The following is a 9019-nucleotide window of genomic DNA, read 5'->3' on the forward strand; positions in this document are numbered from 1 at the left end:
CGGGGACCAGGTACTCGTGACGTTTTTAGTTAGTTCCAGCAGGTAAGTTACATTAAGCTGTGTTGTTTCCTCAATCGTGGGCCCAAACATCACTCCCAAATATTTCATACTAGATCTCGACCATTTCACCCCATATGCAGTAATCTCATGCTCTACGCTGGGGCAGTTGAGAGGCATGACTTCTGTTTTAGAGGTATTCAATTTGTAGCCTGAAATGGCAGCGTACTCCTTTATGACTGACAACATAGCAGGAAAGGAGGAAGGCGTAATGTAGAGCAAGATGTCATCAGCGTAAGCCGAGACCTTTATTTCCTTATTGAAGAGATTAAATCCATGAATGTCCGGGTTGTTCCGTAGAGCTATTATAAGAGGTTCCAGAGCTAAGTTGAACAGTAGGGGAGACAGGGGACACCCCTGTCTGGTACCTCTGGTCGGATGAAACGTTTGTGAGAGTGAACCGTTGATCGATGTTCTGGTGGAAGGTGAGGAATAAAGTACCCTCGCTTTTCGTATAAAGTCTTCCGAAAAGCCAAACCAAGACAGCGTTCTAAACAGAAAAGGCCATTCAATTCTGTCGAATGCCTTCTCAGCATCGATTCCTACTGCAAGTAAATCTTGAGGCTGAGTTTGTGCATGAGCAATAATATGAGTAAAAATACGAGTGTTATCCTCAGAGTAGCGACCAGTGATAAACCCGCATTGATCATTCTGTATGAGTTTGGAAATGACTGTCTGTAGTCTAGTGGATAATAGTTTCGCAAATATTTTCGCATCCACGTTTATAAGTGACAAAGGTCTATAATTAGTGATGAGTCTCGGATCCTTGCCGGGTTTCGGTAGCACAATGATGGTTGCTTCTGTAAAAGTGCCTTCCACCTCCCCCGATGACACAATATGCTCCAGAAAGGACAAAAAGTATGGAAGCAGTTCATCCTGGAAAGCTTTGTAGAATTCTACCGAAAGACCATCTGGTCCTGGAGCTTTATTGCAAGCCATATCGTGGATTGTAAGAGACAGTTCCTCCAATGTGAAAGAGCGAGAAAGACTGCTATTATCCTCATCAGTCAATATGGAGTGGGGAAGCTCATCCTAAAAAGTTGAGTCTATGGATCCGGTGGATTGTTGCGTAGAAAATAGCTCGCGTTAATATTCCATGAAAACATTTTAGATTTCATACGGGTCTGTAATTTCTTTACCGTCAGGTAATTGAATGTTAGCAATATTTGTTTTATCCAATTTCTTCTTCAGATATGTGGCCAACAGTCTGCCTGCTTTATTATTTTCCGAAAAATAAGTGGCCGAACGCTGCAAGATAGAATGTGATGCTTGGTGGCTTAGGGAAGCATTATATTAAAAACGACACTTGGCAAGTTGACGTAGAATATTGATGTCCAATGGTGTCTGTTGATGTAGAGACTCCAACCTTTTAATTTCTTTTTCCAGTCTATCCGTTACTTACCTCTTCAGTTTGTGTTTATTGGCAGCATAGGCAATGATGGATCCTCTAATGGTAGCCTTAAAAGCGTCCCACCAACAACACCAGGAAGTTTGATCAAGTGTATTAAAGCTGAAATATTCCTTGATTGCGTTGCGAATGTGTTCTTTGAAGGAGAGATCTTGAAGTAAAACTGCATTAAATCTCCATTTTTTTCCCAGTTGGCTGAGGAGTGGTAAGAGTCAATTTCAACGATATAGCTCCATAATCTGAAACCAGGATAGTTGTATCAAGGATGGAGGAACGCAGAGTGTTGCTCACTAGAAAAAAATCAATACGTGAATATGAAAGATGTGGATAGGAAAAGAAAGTAAAGGCTTCATCTGTTGGATGAGTAGACCTCCATATGTCTTGTAGATGAAGTGTGGAGATGAGATTCTGTAGCGCAAACCATGATTTGGGTTTCCTATAGACAACCGATGATTTTCTGTCCTTTGATCCATCAAGCACTATATTGAAGTCACCACCAATAACTAGTTGAGAGTCATCATCTTCCAAGATAGAAGTTGTAATGGCATGAAAGAAGTCCGGGACATCTAAGTTAGGACCATATAGATTAAGTAGTGTGTGTCTTTGTTCATTGCACCTCAGTGTTACCTTGACCCATCTTCCATTAAGGTCTGACAGTTAAATCCTGCCTCTTTCTCAAAATAGTAATTACCCCTGCTTTCTTATCTACAGCAGGCGAAAAATATGGTTTTAAAGCCCAGGCAGGGTGAAGCTTTTCAGAGGCTAGTTTGTCTAAGTGGGATTCTTGTAACATGTAACATGTATTCAATATCTTTCTATCTCCCCTCTTAACCCTAGCACAATCTATAGGATTTACGATCTTTGCCTATGCAGACGACATTCAACTACTTCACCCAATCAATATTTCCAAAACGTCTGACATAAAAGATATAAACAATAAACTGGATTCCATAAACGATTGGCTACATTCTAATAAACTTTCTCTTAACATAGATAAATCTCGTGGTCTTCTATTCTCAATCAAAAATCCTGAATTTCTACCAGATAAAATTTCTATCAAATCTATCCCAATTCAAATGGAGACAAAAATCAAACTCTTAGGAGTTATCATTGATAAAGATCTATCATTTCATGATCATATTAGTTCGGTAGTTAAAACATGTTTCTATAAACTACGCATAATTCGTTCATTGACCTCAATTCTAGAAACCGAATCCATCAAAATTCTTATTCACTCTCTAATAATCTCTCACCTAAATTACTGTAATTCCCTACTCAACGGCCTCCCACAAAAAGAAATTCGCCGCCTTCAACTTATACAAAACACAGCAATAAAACTCATCTACAACCTAGGTAAATATGATCATGTTACGCCAGCTTTGAAAGATGCTCACTGGTTACCCGTGACGCACCGAATCACCTACAAAATCATCCTTTTGTCATTCAAAATAAAATCTTCTCATCTGCCATCATATCTTCACAAACTTCTTATCCCTCAGTGCTCTACTCGAACTCTGAGATCTTCAAATCAAAATCTCTTATTGATTCCGTCTATAAAAGAATTTTATTACACACGCAAAATAAACTTGCAGTAACTGCCCCAACATTGTGGAACTCCCTTCCACAACCACTCCGTGACGAACAAAACCTTGACAAATTTAAGAAAAACTTAAAAACTTTTTTATTTCGAGATGCATTTTCTTCCACTTAATTTCTATCCTCTTAAATTCTTTTCTATTTAATTTTGCACTTTTATAAACATTCAATATATCTTATCCCCATCCCACATGTTTTTTTCCCTAACCCCTCTTTCTTTTCTCCTACTTACAATGTAACTTTACCCATCCATTCCCTCTCTCCTCACTGTCAAGTCTGTCTTGTTATTGTTTTTAATGTTCACTATATATTATTTAAACTATTTAATACTTTTTGTTTTCAATTGTTTCTACTCTTATCTGTCAATTTTTTAAATCTAATGTAAACCGTCCAAATATTTGCTTGATGGTCGGTATATTAAAATCTAATAAACTTGAACTTGAAACTATGATTACATCTGGATGCAATTGTTCTAAATAATCCATCGTTTTTTGTAGTTTCACTTTGTTGTTGAGCCCTTTAGCATTTAAAGAAATGATGTTAAGGGACATGAAATATGAAAGAATAGAGACCTAGGACAATAGAGTCAGACCATAGACATGTCATGCATAAGCACATTATATATAAGTGTCTGTTAATGCACAGAAGACACAGCATATGTACCCCTGAAAAGAATAAAACTTTAAGTATACCATGTGTATATAGAAGTGATCTTAAATCACACTGTATGCTAACCAATGTGAGTGCAGCAGGAGAGCAAAGAACAGCAGCCAACACACACAGAACAGCCGCACCTCAGGATCATATATATGAGACAAATGCAGAAAAAAGTGAAAGAATCGCTTTGATATAACAGTGAAACATTAGACATATTGCAGTAATACTTTTGACACTGGCAATGACAAAAAGTAGAGCATAGCAAACATGGCATGGAAAACGAGGGACATAGTTCATCCAGCCCTTCAAACCTGATGAATCGGAGTGGGTGCTTGCTGTTCAATGAACACAGCAAGATCTTCAGGCTTAAGGAAATCTTTAGTCTGGTTATTGAAGGTCACTCTCACCCGTCCTGGGTAAAGCATGCCAAATTTTGCATTAAGTTGCTTCAGCTGAGGCCTGTAGGAAAGCAATTGTCTGCGTCGTGCCGCTGTAGTTTTGCTGAGGTCAGGAAGGAATAAAATGGTGGCACCCTCGTGTGTTACTGGTGATTTTATTTTTGCGCGGTGCATTATATCCAGGACGTGTTGGTATCTAAGTACTTTCAGCACAATCGGTCGTGGATATCTTCCGTTGGTGTTACGAGCTGCCGGGACACGATGTGCACGCTCTATTTCAAAATCTCTATCAAAGGTGAGATCAAGTATTTTGGGTATCAGAGATTCTAGATATTTGATCAAATCACGATCATGTGCACCTTCTGCTATTCCTAAGAGCCGTATGTTGGAACGACGAGAACGGTTGTTGCTCTCCTCCAGGTCTCTTTCTAGCAGGGAAATGCGAGATACTTGCTTCCGCATGTCAGCCACATGGTTCGCGGTGGCCTCTGATTTCCCTTCCAGGTCCGTCACCCTCGTCTGGAGCAGCGCAAAATCGGCAGACATGCCGGAGAATTTTTCATTAATTTCCTCCGACGTCTGTTTCAAGTCGGAAACTATTTCCTTCACTGCCCTGAGTTCAGCCAGTATCTCCTTGTTGAGATCTGTATCGGAGGAGGGTAGCGGGGCCTTAGAAGGCGAGACTGGCTCAGGTTTGTGCCTCTTGTTAACTTTCTTGTCGGCCATCGCACACCCGAAAGAAGCGAAATAGATCCGGGCAACGTTTATTAATAAAACTGGGTACTTAGCTGCAATACAGCACACGGTTTTGTTAGCGATTCTGCGATTTTTGTTATCGAGGTGTAGGAGCGTGTCTGTTACGCCGCCATTCCTCACGGGCTCAGCAGCGCCCCCCCTCGACTTGGCTCATTTCTGATGTCACATCCTGGTTCTACGACCAGGAAGCGGCATAAGAATTGCCACACTGGGACAGACCGAAGGTCCATCGATCCCAGGATTCTGTTCCCAACAGTGGCCAATCCAAGTACCTGGCAGAAACCCAAAGAGTAGCAACATTCCAGAGCTGAGATTGTGATGTCATAATGCCTCATTCCACCAATGCTTAAGAGCCAACCTCAGCAGTGATGTCACAATGGCTGGATTGTCCTATACTTGGCTCACATAAGAACATAAGAGTTGCCATACTGGGACAGACTGAAGTTCCATCAAGTCCAGTCTCCTGTTTCCAATAGTGGCCAACCCAGGTCCCAAGTACCTGGCAGAAACCCAAAGAGTAGCAACATTCCAGAGCTGAGATTGTGATATCATAATGTTTCATTCCACCAATGCCTAAGAGATGTCACAATGGCTTCATTCAGCTAACATAAGAATTGCTGTACTGGGACAGAATGAAGATCCATCAAACCTAGTACCATGTTTCCAACAGTGGCCAAACTAGGTTCCAAGTACCTCGAAAGATCCTCTTCGGAGGGATTGAGTTATTGCCATATTAACATGCAGAGAAGGTAAAATAGTCATATTTGGAATGAATGGCAATATTCATACTAATCTAATCTAATATTTGTGTGTCACGCACATATAAACAGGCTGTAGGCGACTTGCAGAAAGGAAAGGGAAATGAGGGAGGGGGAGGAGGAGGAGGAGGGGGGACAGGATTACTAAATAATCAAAAACTCCATTATGCTTTATTTGCAGACTTTTTAGTTTTTCTGTTTCACCTTATTTTCGGTTTGGAAAACAACAAAACAAGTGAACTGCACAATAGACCAAATTTTACAAAATATACTTCTCCCTCCATGTTTGCGGGTTCAGCACTCAAGACTTCAATTATTCATGGTTTTTCATCTTACTGACTCCGACCCCCAAATAACCACATCCTGGAGTGCTGAGAAAAGAGTCCAGCGCTTTTTTGTCAGCGTTGTCAGGCAAGCAGCGGCATTTGGGGGATGAAGCGAGAAAAGGCCATCACTGGTCTGTATATGAACCATGCAATATAGTAACTTGGTTTTTTAAAACAATGGCAAATACTAATGATAAGTTTTATTCACGATTTCACGGGATTCACGAGGGCTATACCACAAACCCCGTGAATATTATAACCTAAGTGGTTTCCATTCAGGTACTTAGGCTTTTGCCCTGTCTATCCTTGCAGGCTCACAATCTATCTAATGTATCAGGGGCAGTAGGGGATTAAACGACTTGCCCAGAGTCACATGGATCACCGTGGGTTTGACCCCCAACCTCAGGGTGCTGAAGCTGTAGCTTTAGGAAAGGGAAAAAGAAGGTACCAAGCCTCGAAGCAAACAAAATCCAAACAAAAAGATGCACTGGAGATGTCAGATAGAGAATGACACGGGGACCGTTTACTGCGGTAAACCGTGGTCACTGCAGTAAATCCGCAGGAATGGAGACACTTGCAACTAGTTTACCGCAGGAATGGGGACAAGACCTTATACCGCCCCGTGGGAACGGTGAAAAGTCTTACTCCTGTGGTAAAAAAAATTGCGCCCATGTCAGACTCGGCATCTTCTCCCCAGCTCCTCTTGCGCCTATTTTACCTTCAGGAGCCAGCCATGCCACGATGAAGACAGAAGGAACCTAAAACCAAAGCCTGAGACCAATGTGATTGGAAGAATAAAATTACCATAGAAGATGAAGATGAAGATGACGGCAGAAAAGGGCCATAGCCCATCAAGTCTGCCCACTCTAACGACCCCACCCCCTTGAATTTACCCCCCTAAAGATACCACATGTGTATCCCATTTCCATTTTTACCCCCCTAGAGATCCCACATATGTATCCCATTTCCTTTTAAAATCTGGCACCCTGCTGGCCTTAATCACCTGCAGTGGAAGTTCATTCCAACGATCGACCACCCTTTCGGTGAAGAAGAGCTTCCTGGTGTCGCCATGAAATTTCCCACCTCTGATTTTTAGCGGATATCCTCTTGTGGCTGAGGGACCTTTAAGAAAGAAGATATCATCCTCCACCTCAATACGGCCCGTGATATATTTAAACGTCTCTATCATGTCTCCTCTCTCTCTACGTTCCTCGAGTGAGTATAGCTGCAATTTATTCAGCCTTTCCTCATACGGGAGGTCTTTGAGTCCCGAGACCATCCTGATGGCCATTCGTTGAATCGACTCAACTCTCAACACATCTTTTCGGTAATGTGGCCTCCAGAATTGTACACAATATTCCAGATGAGGCCTCACCATGGATCTGTACAACGGCATTATAACTTCGGGCTTCCGGCTGATAAAACTTCTACGGATACAACCCATCATTTGTCTTGCCTTTGATAAAGCCTTCTCCACTTGATTGGCAGTCTTCATGTCTTCGCTAATGATCACCCCCAAATCACGTTCCGCCTTGGTCCTAACTAAGGTCTCACCAGACAACAAAAAGAAAAAAAAAAAAATTTATTTTACATTTTGTGATTAGAATATTTCAGATTTGAAATATGTATCCTGCTAGAGCTGGTATTAGACATAACTAGGAACCGCAAAGCCCAGGCTGTGCTTCTTTAGCTTCCAGCTGGCTTAGGGCTCTCTCTCTGACCAGGGGGCAGTTGCCCTAGTTGCTCTCCCCTAACACTATTCCTGCCATGTGTGACTAAAGTATTCTGCTAGCTTGATTTTTCTATGTAGCATTCTGTAGTAATTTGGTCTGTTCAGTTTTCACATTAGTGGATGGGGATATTTGTGAAAGGGAGAAGAGACAGGGGTTTTGTTGATCCTTGCTCTGTATTATTTGTGTTTATATAATGGCAATTGTACAGAATATTGTCTCTTTTTATACTTTAATAAAATAAGTTCAGTATAAAATCATAACTATTCGAGGCTTGTGCAGGTGGGATCTGACAGTTTGCAAGGCGGAGACAGAGACTGAGCTCGCGGGGACGGGGAGGGAACAGTGATAATTTTTTTCCCCGTGTCATTCTCTAATGTCAAATCCAACCAGGTGGTCAATCCTCCTTTATTAACAGTTTGTATCAAGGTTAAAAAACAAGAAAAATGCCCAAAGGCAGAGTCCCGACTAGGATCCGAGTTCAGCGAAAACATCGCCTTCCTCAGGGGACAATTGTAAACTGAAACGACATAGTAACATTCAAATTAAACAACGTTTGAGCAATAAAAATATAGACAAAATAACAAATTGATACACATTGCAAATGCAGCATAAATAAACCAAAACATGTTCCCTGAGGAAGGTGATGTTTTTGCCGAAACTCGGATCCTAGTTGGGACTCTCTGCCTTCGGGCATTTTGCTTGTTTTTTTAACCTTGATACAAACTAGAATATCGCCTAGATTATAGATTTAGGCGATTAATCAAACTGTATAATAAACTTGGAAACTTGGAAACTGTTAATAAAGGAACATTGACCACCTGGTTGGATTTGACATCTCCAGTGCCTCTTTTTGTTTGGAAGCTGTAGCTTTAACCACTGCACCAAAAGTAGGACAATCCAGCATTGTGACATCACTGATGAGGTTGGCTCTTATTGGTGGAATGAGGCATTATGATGTCACAATACCAGCTCTGGTTATCAGAGGCTGAAATTTGTCACACTAGTTATTCATTCAATTTTCTATATCGTTCTCCCAAAGGAGCTCAGAATGGTTTACATGAATTATTCAGGTACTCAAGCATTTTTTCCTAACTGTCCTGGTGGGCTCACAATCTGCCTAAGGTACCTGGGACAATGGGGGGATTAAGTGACTTGCCCAGGGTCACAAGGAGCAGCTGTCGCTCTAACCACTACGCCACACACTCCCCCTAACCCATGTGAGTATGGGGGGGGAGAAGCGTACATAAAAAGAAAAGAAGAAGACATCAAATTCACTTGTCTGCAAAACCAAAGTCATTCCTAACCAGTAGAGGTCAAACTACATCAAAAC

Source organism: Geotrypetes seraphini, chromosome 2 (genome assembly GCF_902459505.1).
Source record: "Geotrypetes seraphini chromosome 2, aGeoSer1.1, whole genome shotgun sequence".
Lineage (NCBI taxonomy): Eukaryota > Metazoa > Chordata > Amphibia > Gymnophiona > Dermophiidae > Geotrypetes > Geotrypetes seraphini.